The following is a 14,085-nucleotide window of genomic DNA, read 5'->3' on the forward strand; positions in this document are numbered from 1 at the left end:
TGTGTACAGTGTGACTGTGTTCATTGATATGCCCAGAATTTTAAATTAATTTCTCACATTATCTTTGAGGTATATCTTGGGTTTTTCTATTAAATATTTAGAGATCTACATTAAATAATTTGGAATAGGAAACGTGCAATTAAAGAACTGGGAGGTTAAGTGTCCCAAGGTGTGATGGTGAGCTTGTTTGGATTACCTACCTTCAGCTCATCGTCCTAGCATGGATTCTGATCTCTACAGTTTGCTTTGTTCTCCTCTCACTGTTCATATTTCTCTGAATGTACATTTTGATAATACTGATGTTGTCAGCAAATTCTGTGACATTGCACTGTTTGGGAGTTCAATGTGTGTAAAATACTTTAAAGAAATTGCAATTACTGAAGTATATGACAACAGAAGTTTGGTTTCTATTTTCAGCTTTTCAGAGAAAAGGCCTTTAGTTACAAATAGTTAGATAAGATAGAAACCAGGGAATTCTTTCCTTCAGCTGGAGAGAAAAAGGCAAGAAACTGCACAAACATATACATATGAAATTTAGAAACTACTCTGGTATGCTAAACGACTGTTCTTTATTCAGAGGAGCAACTTAGTTTATGTAATTAGAAATGAAGTGCTGCTTCTTGCAAGCTTTACCTCTTAGGTTAGTAAAGTTATGTTGGTGTTAGGAGAGAATGCAGACTGATTCATATTTATACAGAGTGAATTCCCCATTGGCGGGGGTGTGTGTGAGGTTGTGGAAGAATCGGGACAGCACATGTTCTGTGCGTTGTGACCCATAGCGATGGGCCTCAGAGCCTCTCTGTGTCTGCACTGTCGGGGTTTCTCACTTCCCTGTAGGCCCTGGATCACCCACAGCAGCACCAGCACTGAGCTCAGGCTGAAAAGCTTCACTGCGCTCGAGCTGACTGCTCCAAAGCAGTTGCTGTGTCTCTGCTTCACCTTTTAAGATGAAGCACCACTTGCACTGGCTTCTGCTTGGAGCGGTTTGGCTGTGCCATGCAGTGTTTCTGAGCCAGGCAGGGCTGGGTGAGCAGCCCTGTGTCTAAGCTGCCAAATCATTCTCTCTGTGGCATCCTTAACTCACGGCCTGGATTACTTGTGGGAAATAACTTTAACCTTAAATTGGAACCAGCTCTTGTCAATTATCGTGTTTATATGGTGGAAGGGAAAGGGATCACATGTCTTTAAGCTATGTATTCAGTCCTGATGCATAACAGCAAACTGTGACAAATGAGGGAGAAGGAATGCTTGCAAACTTCATTTGTTCTGGGGTTTTGGTTTGATCTTGGGGTTTTGTTTCAGTTTGGTTTTAGGCATTTGCTGTTACTATGGCATTGCTAAAAAGGTTTTTAGTTAAAAGTCAGTATTTTGAGCACAAGGACACTTTAACAGATCAGGTAGAATTCACCTTCATTTCTTACCTGGAAATGAGTAAACATATAGCCCCCAAATATCAACAGAAATGCACACTTTAACCTACTGTGCTGCTTTATTTCACTTCTGTCCTACCAGTTTTTGAAACAGGCAGATTAGTTTCCTTCTGTAACAGGCTGAAATTAACATTTTATGCATCTTTTTAAAATTAAATTGAACTTTAACCCTGAAAGTTGGAATGCTGGAGTCAGTGGTTACTATGGAAATGCTAATTTGATATATAAAACTGTAATTGGATGTTTCTTTCCCCTGACTTGCAGCTTCTCCAGATCCTCTCATGGTTGGGAACTGCTGCCTTTTGCAAGGCACCAGGGACAATGTGAGTGTCCTGTAACCTGCTTCAGACAAAATGAGCTAGGTGAGAATAACCATTTAAATTGTTCATCTGAGCTAACTTGTCTGAATTTTTACCTGAACTATAAAGGAGTGTTTGCATGAAGCAGTTGTCTGACTCTGTGATGAAGGTGGTAGTGACCTGGCAGAGAGACAGATGGGAAGTTCAGGTGGTTAAGGCCTCCTAGTTCAGCTTGAGTTTCTATGAGTTATACATCCACCAGCTTTAGTGTTTCTAGGACAAAGGCTATCCCCACACTTTGCTTTATTTCAGATTTATTACCAGGCTTTTGTACCTAGCTAAAGTATGCTTTATGGTAGTCTAAACCAACCTGCATTCTTATCAATGCTTGTTTTAACTATTGATTAGCCTCATGGGTAGGACAGCAGGTATTTTGGGTTTTGTCAAAAGCTGCACTTGTGAGATTTTTATTTTGACAATCGAGACAGTAGAAGGTGCCATTTGGGAAGAAGATCTATATCTGAATGTCTTATACTGACTTGAGCTCGCCACAAATTGCTAGTCTCTTTCCAGATCATCATCAGATAACTGATTTTTCTTTTTTCCTTTTAAGGAAGGAGAATTGTACCTGAATAGCAGCCCTCAGTTTGGGGTTTTACAGCACAATAGAAGATTCTTGCCTCTTTTGCCTTAGAAATGAATGAAGCAAGTTCAGGGATTGATTCAGTTGTTGACTGCACAACCAATCCATGTACTGGAGAGACACACATTTTCTAAAAACCAGAATGTCTCTTTTGGAAAAAATCAGCTGATACAATCAGAAAAATATCTGAGTGTCTCCCCACCTCTATTTCCCTCCAGCTTCACTTCTTAAATAAAGCTGGTGCACTTTGAAGCTAAACAGAAGTTGAAGTCAAATCCAAGTTTAGTTCAGAGTTTAATTAGAGGTACACTGGTCAGACCATCTCAGGAAGACTTAAGATTAGACTGGCAAAAAAAGGCAGTAAGATGATGATCTCTGGAGTTGGTCAGAGGAAAGCATAGCCTGTGGAATACGGACTAAATGGGTTTTGGGAGGGAAAGAAGTGCATCTTTTAGTACAGCATACTGGTATTCACAAGAAGCCGTCTACTTGAAAAGTTACAGCTGAGTGTGAGTTTTGCCATTCCCGATGAAATGTGCTTGGAGGATTATGCCCCGACCTGGGTGAAGAGGAGAGGTCCAAGACATTGTATGTATTCTGCATCAGAGACTAAAGTTGGCTTATAGCAGGGCAGCAGGCCTGCTCTCTGCGTTGTTTGAAACAATGTCAGAACGAGTAGGCCTAAATCAAATGTGCTGTGCTCTACAAACACACATGTGAGAAACTGAAAGCAAGAATGTGGTTGTAGAAGGTAACAGCTGTGGAAAAGAACTCTGCAAAGAAGTTCTTTTCGTGTCCTGACTACTGGGGATTAGGTTAGATTTGGGGTAGAGAAGCGTCTACACCTTGCTGTAGGAACTGAGGCTGTGTCGTGGTGAAGACAGGACAACGACATCCTAAACCACTTATTTTCATGGAAAGAGGGAGCTATCTGATTATAAGGAACCTGATCTTTATGGAAGGCTAACCTATCAAGATTTGCTGCTGCTTTGTAGCTGTTGAGATGAAAATTCAAAGCGTTGGTTGTGTGTATAATCTGCTGCATTGATAGCTGGCGTTTAAGATATGTTATTGCTGTTATGATGACTAATGTAAAATCCATGCCTAACCTACTGCAGAGTAGTTCTGTTTGTACAGCTCTAAATGAGCAGGAATGTCAACTAATAGAATGCACTCAGTTGCTGGACAATTAAACAGGAATCTTGTCTTAACTGGGCTGTGTTCTTCAGAAGGAACACAGGATCACCTGTACCTTGAGAGGCTCTTTGGTTAGTTGGCACATTTTCTTCATAATGGCAGTTTTAGCTCACAGAGCTGGAAGCTTTTGCATTGAATAGAACTGATTATGTTGATAATGTTTGGAAAACCTAGAGAGAATTCAAATTCAAATAAATTTACAGTCCCAGTGACTGAAAAGTCTAATTCTGTTTTGTAACATTAAATAATCCTGTTATGTCCTTTAAAGTAATGTGTGTCATGTAGCCTTGGAGGCTGGTACTTACCAACTGGTTTTCCTTTTGAGCATTCAAGCTGGAGCTCTAAGCCAGTGGCTCATTAAAATACTTAACCAGCTCTTTCAAAGCTGAGGACTTTCAACTGGAAACTTAAATAAGCTTGATCTGTGATAAGGGAGAGTCAATAGAGTCACAGTGAGCAGTCTGTCTGTGTATCACGTGTTTGTTTTAAAAGTACAGCAATCATGACAACTGTTCAAGTGCAATGGGGTTATTAAAACATTTGTTCTACTTTTACTTTGCCATAACTGCAGTCTTCCTTGATACAGATATTTAGAATTATCAAATCCATGGTAGAACTGAATGACAGTACCAGCCGGGCACCCTGAGCTTCTCCCTGTCACTCGGGATGGAATTTAAAGGAACTCCTGTTCGTAAATATGTCCACAAATTTTGGATTGGCATATCATAAAATCAAATTCTGTCTGTGGTGCTGCAGTATTTACCTGCTGCCATATAATTCTGTCCTTGAAAATGAAATTGTAAATTACTGGCTCCGAGCCAAACCAAACAAGTTTGTTGTGCACACGTTGGAAGGTACAGAAACCAGCAAAGTGAAGTGGAGTTGTTACTGAAGACATTCATCTACCTTGTCTAGGATTGCTCAAAAAAAGGTGCAAGTCTGAAGCATGCATGGAACCTAATATCTTACATGGGATGGGAGTCTGGGAGTGCTGGGCATGGTGAATGGCCTGGCAGTACAGAAGCCTGAATAGTGAGCTGGGTGCCATGTGGACAGTCCTACAGAGCCTGTCCTTTTGCAGAGCGAAGGCTGTTTTTCCTGTTGGAAGAAATGAAGTTATCTGTGAGTCTCCTAACAGTGGCTTTCCTGCAGAATTCATGAGTCAGTGACGTTGACAGTGCTGCAGGCTCCTCTAAGGACTTAAGTAAATGACCTCTCTGTTTCTCTATTGGAGTGGAAGCCAAGAAGACAAATTTTATACTCTTAGACGCAAGCACATTTTAGATACAAGTACTTACACATCTAGCTAGATGTGTAGTGCTGAGTAATGTGGCAGAGAGCTCAACTCTTATTCCCAACCCTTTAAAGACTTCAGTGTTATCGTTTCATGTACCAAAGCTGCATTAAAGCTCTTTGTTGTGCAGCTATCCAAAGAGATACTATTTTGTACCCACTGGTAATCTCATACCCTTTACATTCCATGAAAGATGGAAAAAAGAATTGTAATGTACTTTTGAAAAATATAAGGAACTATTCATATTAGGGGGGACATAGAGGTCTAAGGAGCTTTGAAATGCTTTTGCAGTAGAGAGCTCCAGTATCTGCTGTGTCGAGTGTAGATTATGCAGCTGTTTTTATCCTAATGTTAACATATTAGGTTACAGGATTCTTTCCACTTAATTGAGCAAACACAGGAGAGTATTTATGTAACTGAAGATCTGCAACTGCCAGTGGAATTAATTAGGAGAGGAATAATTAGGCAAATAATAGTGTCCAAATGGTCCCAATAGAAAAATGGATTGCAATCCCAATAAAAATCTCCTTAATGTTATTATTTGTGATGAGCTATGCCTTTTGCAGCACCGTGAAGGGAGGCAAATATGGAAGGATCTCAGTGGGGTGTCAGCTTGGGTATGAAGCAGAAACAATATCAAGGTTTTAGGCTATCTGGTCTTGTTATTGTCATTCAGTCACGGATGCAGTCCTGCTATCTGCTTAAAAGCCTTGCTTGACTGAATGAGCCACTTCACAGTGAAATAAGTTAAAAAGATTAAAACAACAGGTTAATACTTGTTATAGAATCCTTTTGTGTAACAGAAACAGGTTGTCTGGTGCCCAGCAGATATCCAAGTAAAAAACGAGACAAATGAAGCTTATTTCCAATACTGTTGCTTGAATTCAACAGCTCACTGGCTCAAAGAACAGTGAAGTTAGAAAGCATATGGTCTGGAATTTCCATTGTATTATTACTCATACAGTGGAATAGAAATAAAAGAAAGGAATAAAAGAAAGGTTAATTACTGTGATGTGATTATTTATAGTGGCTGTGTTAGGAACAGAATCTGTGATTCTCAACCTGTAGTAGCAAGATCTGTCGTGTGGTCAGTGAGGGGAAAATGTCATAGACATCATTCTTTGGGGAAGCTGAGGGTGGATGCTAAAACAGAGACGTTGGGCTGTCCCTGTGTTCCCTTGTTTTGTCAACTGATAATCTTCTTCTGCTGTTAAAATTCCTGCACAGCATTTCTGTCTACAACACTGTACAATGCAGAGTGCATTTTCAAGCTTGTTCCATAGATGCATTGGAAGAGTATATGTGACCCAAAAAATACTGTACAGCAAGAATAGCTTCTCTCAAAACCTATCAGTAAACCCAAAGCATTTCACAGATAGTCATTCAGCTTGGGAAAGAGGTAAAATGCAACTTCTTCTGAAGTAACCTCCCCCATGGCTTCCATCAACAGAGTTGTTTAAGGGTCACAAACATCATCTGAAGCAACACTAGTAATATAAATTGTCTCATACAACACCAGTTTCTAACCAAATTGGATTACTGGCCTCATTCCTCTCCCAGTGAGCTACAGTGCCATCCTGACTTCAACTGTTACCAGGATTCTGGTTTGGTTTTTCAGCAAAATTGCCCAACAACGGAGTAGTGTGTGACATAGTAAACGAATCTTATTTTTAGTGATGGGTAAATTAATCCACATCAAAATGTTCTAGACAGACAGCTGTAAAAACCTTGTGCCTCTCTGTCATAGTGAAGGTTTATCAGTTGTGTGCAGTTTGTATTTGTGTCCTCCATTTCCCCTGTTAGCTATAGTTTCTGCTATCTTTGTCGTGGTTTCCTGCTATGGTAGCAGCTGTGCACAAGTATCAGTGAAGCAGGCTTCTCACTTCTCTGCTGTTTTAAAATGTGTAAAATATTCCCTCATTCTGGATTCCTGGGGTTACGTTCAGCCACACTTCTCTCTTCCTTAGTGAAGGCAGACAGACATGCAAGGGCGATTGGTGTGACAGCATGTATGAAAACAGAGTGCAGAGCAGAGAGGGAAATAGGTGTGTGACTGTGGATCTTTGCTTCTCCTCTAGACCATGTTCAATGTTCTGTGCTTTACTGTCCAAACCAGAACAGCTGAAACAGTGGATTCTGATTTTTTTCTAACACACAGAATTTGGTGCCATTTCTCAGCTGACCATTTGAAACGTCCATGGCAAAAGCTTTCTTTTGATGCTTTCTAAACACATTCCTTTGGTACTCTTACTCTGTACAGAAGGGTTGTGCAATCAGTGAGCAGAAAGACTGGTGTCTCTGAAAGGAGTTGGCTGCACTGTACATCCCAGAGCAGTTACATCCAGTCTGCTTGGGGAGAATTGAACACCTGCATTAGGGACACGGCCGTGGCGACATCTGCAGCAACTCTGATGCAGGTAAAAAATACCAGTTACTGTGCAAGCACTGTACAATTAAAGAAGGGTCGCTTCTGTCACAGAATCATAGCATGGTAGGGGTTGGAAGGGATCTTTAGAGATCATCCAGTCCAACCTCCCTGCTCATAGTGTTCTTGAACAAAGCATGTGAATGCATTGTTCTGTGCAAGCATGACTAAGGCCAGCACTCTCAAATTCACTGACATGAAGGCTGTCTTCACAGCCAGCATATATTGAGCATGGATTTTGTATCTCAGTTGCACAGAAAGTGCAAGAGCTGGACAGAGCTTTACTGCTGAGCCTTTCGGGGCTATTAGAAACCTAGAAATCAGTAATAAAGCTTAAGCCAGACAGAGAAGCAAGAACATCTTTTTCTTTCTGTGCTTTTTTCCCTCTCATCAGAAGGAAAACTCTTCCTGAAGCATTCAAACTTTAGCCCAACTGAAATGTTAATACTTTTTCCTGGCATATTTTTCTGACATCAGAAGTACTTTCTTCAGAGTCGAATCAAGGCTAATGCAAGGACAGGAGCTGTGGGTTCCAAATAACCGGGAAATTGAAATCATCCAGGATGCAATGTGGGTCTGATTCAGAAATAAACAGATAATAGTGCAGGAGAGCACTGCCCAATGCTGCAGGAAAGTTAAACAGCTTAAGGGAAGAATAGGTCTGAATAAGTGTAGCTCTTCCCTGTTGTGTCTCAGCTGATGAGACTCTTCCCTCTAGCCCTCCTGGGTCTGTGTCCTGCCTTGCCTTTTCACCACTAAATCAGAAAGGAAAACATGGATCCAAACCAAAGAAAAAAAACCAAACCATAAACCAAAATCACCAACCCCGTGGCAAGGCCCATGGCTGAAAATCTAAACGAGAAAGAGTGAAGGTGGAGGGAAAAACATGTAGGTTGCTTCAGGAGGACACTGTTGAAGGAAGGTGTTCAAAAGGCACTGCTGATAAGTAGTGATAGGAGTTACTCATAAAAACAACCCCAAACAACGACCAAACATTAAAAATCTGTTCATATCCATGTGAGGGCAGAGGCAGTGAGTCAGGAGGTTAACTGGTTAACCTTAGCCTTTGTACCTTTGGTATGTAAAACAGGTCATCCTGGCACGAAGCCCTGCTGTTAGGATTCTAACTCTACAGTAGCAGACAGAGCTGTTTCTAAACCCTGGTGCTGCTCATCCCAGTTTCAAGGCTCATGACTCTGCTTCTGTAACCGAACTTCACTGGCGTCCTGTCTCCAGTGGTTAAATGCTGAGGCCCTGCTTTGTGGGGAACTTTAATGAAGACACTCTTCAAAAAATGTTGCCTTTCCATATCTTATGATAGGAGGTCTTGCGAGCATGTTTTAGCAAGCTTAGGGCTGCTATGCTCTGTGCTGGCTCCCCCGTCCACGTCTTACAGCACAGACAATTCACTCATTCATTTACACAAGTCATAATAGTAATCAAAAATGTAATGACTTTAGAATGCAACTCTGCCTGCAGTAGCTGAGGACTGCTGGCTCCCTCAGAGTTTCCACCCTGGCTGTGAAGAGAGAGGGTTCTGGCTGATAGAGAGGGAAGGTGCAGGGGAGCCAGCCTGGGACTGCTGGGAGGGGATCTCCAGGGCAGCCAGGCCAGGACGTGATGTGACGCTGCTGCTGTAACTTGTGGTAACCTCTGACTCAAACACCACTGAAGGCCAAACCTCCTCCTGCTTTTGATTGGAAGCCTTTCTTTTTTCTTTTCTTTTCTCTATGAGAAATTGTTTCTTGTTTTTGTTTAAGTATATTAAGTTAAAGTTGTGCTTCAACACAAATGCAAGTACTGTCCATCCTTTGTTTCCTCTTTTCCTTTTACCCAGCAGTAAAGGCTGTTGCTCCCCTTTCCCACTCTCAAGCAGTGCTGGGTCTTAGTGCCTCACTGCTCCCCACGTTTCCTCGTGTCATGTTAGTGCCTCTTAAAACTCCTCCAAATAACAGAGGTTAGGAAACACTAACCCAGTAAATAAAAAGCAGGTCACCTCTCAGAATTGTGTGTAAATCCCATGAAAGCTGTTTTCTAAAACTGGAGGCTGTGTTAGTCTTTTATTTGTATTACAGAGATGTTGTCTCCCTAAGTAAGAATTGACTCTAACCTGAAACCAAGTTATGATACACACAGTCAGCACTGTGCCTAGGCAAGTATTTGTGTGGCTGGTGTTCAGAGACGAGCAAAACTGCACCAGGCAAATGTTGCCATGGGTGTCCTAAAGCTTTACTTCTCTGCACTCAGCAACTGCTATCACGCAGACCTAAACCTGGAGAAGTGCTTGTAACAGGCTTTGTTCCACTCTCTCTTTCCCAGACAATGCAAACTGTTATGTATTTAAGGCATGTTTTGGAGAGGTTTATATTTTGATGTGGGAAACCTTTAGCTTGTCTTGGGTTTGGCTGCTTTATTTACGAAGTCAAAGCAGAGCAGTAGTTTAAACAGGATCAGAGATTGTCTCTAAAAAGTGATCACAGAGATCTCCTCTGTAATTTTAACTGTATTATTATGTACTGGACAGGCCATCATAAACACACATTAATACAGATTTGCTAATCTAACATTTTATTTTCAATTAAGAAACTGGTTTATGCAAGGATTTGGGTGTAAAGGAGTTTTTCAGAGGAGCATCAGCAGGTCTGCTGAGCCACTGAAAGTTGTTAAATACAGAACATCTAACCCTTTCCTGTCACACTACTTCACAATTAAGCTCTTATTTTGTCAGCTTTTATATTTTCTGAACGTGGGAGCATCTGAACATGGTGAAAAATATGTTAAAGTAGAAACTGAGGGGTTGGGGATGTAATTATGGAGTTATTTTTTAAAGGAGAACAAAAGAAATGTCCAGAGTTAGTTTTATGTTCTTTGAGAAGCTCTCACTCAGCACTCTTGTTTGTTACCACAGCCTTCAAAAGGCAACAGGCCGCTACTGACAGACCCAAGGCCAGGGCAGACAAAGGCTGAGCAAGGCCTCACCTGGCTGATACAAGCTTCCTCATCTCTTTTAAACACTCAGAGAATGTTGGAAGGCTAAATGAAGAAGATGGAAAGCTGTAGGCATACAGGGACAAACTCAGCCCTGGCAAGTGCAGACACAGCTCAGACTGGCTGTGCTACAACTGGAGGTCAAGTCAAAGCTGAATTAGGTCCAAAGGGTTGCTGTAAGGCTGCGGTAGCACTAGTGCAGACCTGCCTTGCATAAGGTTAGGCTGCAAGACAGTGCTAAAGCTTTTCTCTCCTAAATTACGGTGAGAAAAGAGGTAATAGTTAAGTGGCCTTAGAACAGCTTCATATTTTTTAACAACTGTTAATTGTTTCTAGTGCTTCCTGTGTGAAACATCAGGTATGCTAAAGCACACAAGAGTAGAACACCATGGGGGCATAAATTTAAACTAGTTCAAAGAAAGTACTCTACACACAGATTCTATTCCTTGCCCCAGTGAGAGTGTAGGGACAGATTGTATCAGTTGGTCTAATCAGAGATTAGACACATTTGTGATGACAGATCCACAAGGTAACGGCAATGGTCAGTGTTATCAACAGTAGAGGTTGGGGAGTACGAGGGAACCAACAGTAGGAAGCACACACGTGGGCTTTTCTCTGGACTTCTCTTATTGCTGCCCTTGGAGATGAAATACTGAGCTGAGTGCATGACTGGTCTGACCAGCAATGTGTTCCTAGTGTTCTTAGGATTCATTATCTTGTGAGGTTTTTTTCTCTTCTAATTGAAAATGGCAAGTTCCTGTTACTGGTGACGTCCGAAAGCTGATCATTCCAGCCAAGCAATGTGAACGTGAAGCAGGTGCTTGTTCCAATGACCACCATCTCTTATAGTCCTGCTGAGACTCAAGTGTGTAGGAACTATGAGAACAAGGCAATGAAAGATGTGAAGGGAAGGGGAGAAACAGGTGATCTTTGGGAGCAGAAAGGGAATGGGGGGAAAGTTGGAGCAGGCAGATGCTAAACCAAATGGACTAATATGAACGTGAGAAATCATTTCCAGCATATAGAGATAGGAGTGACCCTTCTGGTCACTAGTGAGAAGTCATGCTTGCACGTTTTAAGGCTGGATTTGTATCCCTAAAGTGCTACAGGTTTAGAAGCCTGGCAGTTTTTCCTCAAGAGCTATAAACTCCTGAAGCAAGAGAGTTTCAGCTCCTAAGCTTCTTCCTCAACTTAAACCCAAAAGAATCAGACTATAAAATCCGGAATAAAAATCAAACTTACGGTTTTGAGGACTGTCCAGCTCAGGAATTGGTTTTCATTTATGAATAGAATCTTGTGTTGCCACACTGGTCTCCAAAAGAATCTGCATGCACACCAACACTTGTGTTGTTTGACTGGCAAGGGCAGTGGAGATCTGTGGCCTTTCCCTTGTGCTTTAGAAGCAACTTTCCTCATGAAAGTCTTAGCAAAGAAATACTGTGAGCATCCAAATAATCCACACTGCTCTCATGCTTGGGTGCTTTTTAATGGTAATTACATAGGCCATATCTTAGATGCAAAGGCAGACCAGATTCTAGTGTACCTGAATCATTTCTGCTCCCTGAACAAAAAGGGGAAGCATGAGACCTGTACATGAGGCTGGCTGATGTTGTCTTTACCACTGCACCTCTCATGTGGATATCCAGTAGGTTCCAATTCTTGCAGTAATTGGTTACAGGAAGGGGGGAAAATGGAATATTTTGTGCATAGAGAGAATTTCTCTCTGTGTGAGAGACAGGTTAAATCAGGCCTTGACATGTGAGATTTGCCTGTTCTCATAACATGGGTTAGTTAAATGGGGATGCAGAAAAACAGCTACAGAGCAATCAGAATAAAAGGATCTGTCTCAATCCGGTGTTTCCTTGGGATATGTCAGTCCTAATGACAGTTTTTATTCATGCATGTGCAGCTTCTCTGGTACTGAGTGCTGGTGTGGATGGATCAAAACTAAACCAAGTGACAGGCAAGTTGGCAGTTGGATAATTGACATAGATGAAACGTGTGTGTATGTTATAACCAGGGAGGTGAGAAAGTTCCTACTTCTGAAACTTAGTAACTGGTAATGGTCAATAGTTCAGAATAAACAGCCTATTGAAATGTGTGTGGTTTGGGGTTTTTTTTTCCCCTTTGGAAAAGTTTTGTGGAGGCAACATAGATGCAGGTAGGATCACAGACCCAGAGTTATGATTTCCACAATGCTGTTTATAATCATAACCATCATCCTGCTCTGCTTAATTGTGCATCATCAGATCTGCAGTTTAAATATTAGAGCAGCTGGAATATGATTGAATGTGTCATAGGTGCACACCACCCTACTTTTCTGAGAAGTATGAATAAAGTTCTTCCATGATTGATTTAGAAAACTGCATTAACATTGTATTAACATTTAGTTTACTGTTTAGCATCCTCCTGCTCCAATGTTCTCTTTTCCCTTCCATTCCCCTTCTGTTCACTGGTCATTGTGCTTGTAAAGCTTTAACACTGGAAATACTTTAACACAAGCTACAGAATAATAGCAATTGTTCAAAATTTGTCCAAATGAAATATTATAATAGTGCTTATTTTTCTTTTCCTTTCTAGCTTTGTGTCTGAAGGCTTTTGTTGTTGTACGTGTCCTCTGATCTGTCCCTTACAGTAACTCCTAGAGCCAAGAGAGATGTGGAATTCTCAAAGGCAGGACACATCAGCCATTTCTGCTCTGAAGAGGGAAAAATACACAGACAGATTGGTGCTAAATTAAAGAATGCAATATGAACTCAACATGTGGATCAAAGAGTCCACAAAAGAAAGCCTCAGGTTTAGCTCTCAGCCAAAGTTTCTCTCCTGTGTCAGTTTTCTGACAGTCACTGGTAAGGGATGAACTCCTGATGCAAAATTGTTATAAAATCTTTGAAAACAATTCAGTCAACAAGCAGGCAAAAGCCTAATGGAAAACTTCAGTAGTTTTGCTGTTTAAAATGATGACTGTTAGCTGGAGCTGTATGTACCTCACTTCCTCCAGAAGATGAAGTCGTAGTGGTATGACTGTAGTATGATAGCAAAATACCATCCTCGCTCCCAAGCTTGTCAAATCATTATAGAACAGGTATTTTCTGACTATCATGTATACTAATGAGTCCCAGAGATGAGCTGTGATCTCATTTTTCCTTCTGCTGTTTTTCCCATTAGGAAGTGAGAACTTTTTGTTTGTTTACAAATTGCTGAATTTAGTTTTACATTGTTACATAAAAGTTGGTAACTCAAACGTGACACCTGCACCCAAGAAGTTCTTCACCTGGCAAACATTGCAATATCTGAAATATGTTCCTTCCTTCCCAATACTGAACCACAATTTTCTCTACTTAAAATTGCATTTAGTTGCACTTTCTTCAGAGACACCTTGTTGGCCTCTGTTATGGATGGGGAAACATTGAATTCATTGAAGCTGATCTGTGGTAAAATTGATTTACAGACCAAATAACTGTTGATCACCACGAAGTAATCTCAGCTCTAGATGGCTGAATTTTTAGGTAACTCGTTTTTGGACAGTATCAGTGACTCATATAAACTGATCAGAAAGCATACAAGAGGAGATGCAATCCTTGCAATACTTCTGTGCAGACCACAGGCCTGATGAACATGAGAAAAAGATGATTAGACCAGAAGTCTTGAGTTCAGAAAAGAGACAACCAGAGATGTTACAGAGGTTACAAAACCATTAGTGAGATTAGATAAAGACTAGCTGTTCAGAGCCTTGTCTGATACAAAAACCTTGGGAAAATCACGTAATCCTGACAGAGTCAGGATGTGTACTTTAATGCAATAGATGC

The sequence above is a fragment of the Colius striatus genome, chromosome 15, assembly GCF_028858725.1.
Source record: "Colius striatus isolate bColStr4 chromosome 15, bColStr4.1.hap1, whole genome shotgun sequence".
Taxonomy (NCBI): domain Eukaryota; kingdom Metazoa; phylum Chordata; class Aves; order Coliiformes; family Coliidae; genus Colius; species Colius striatus.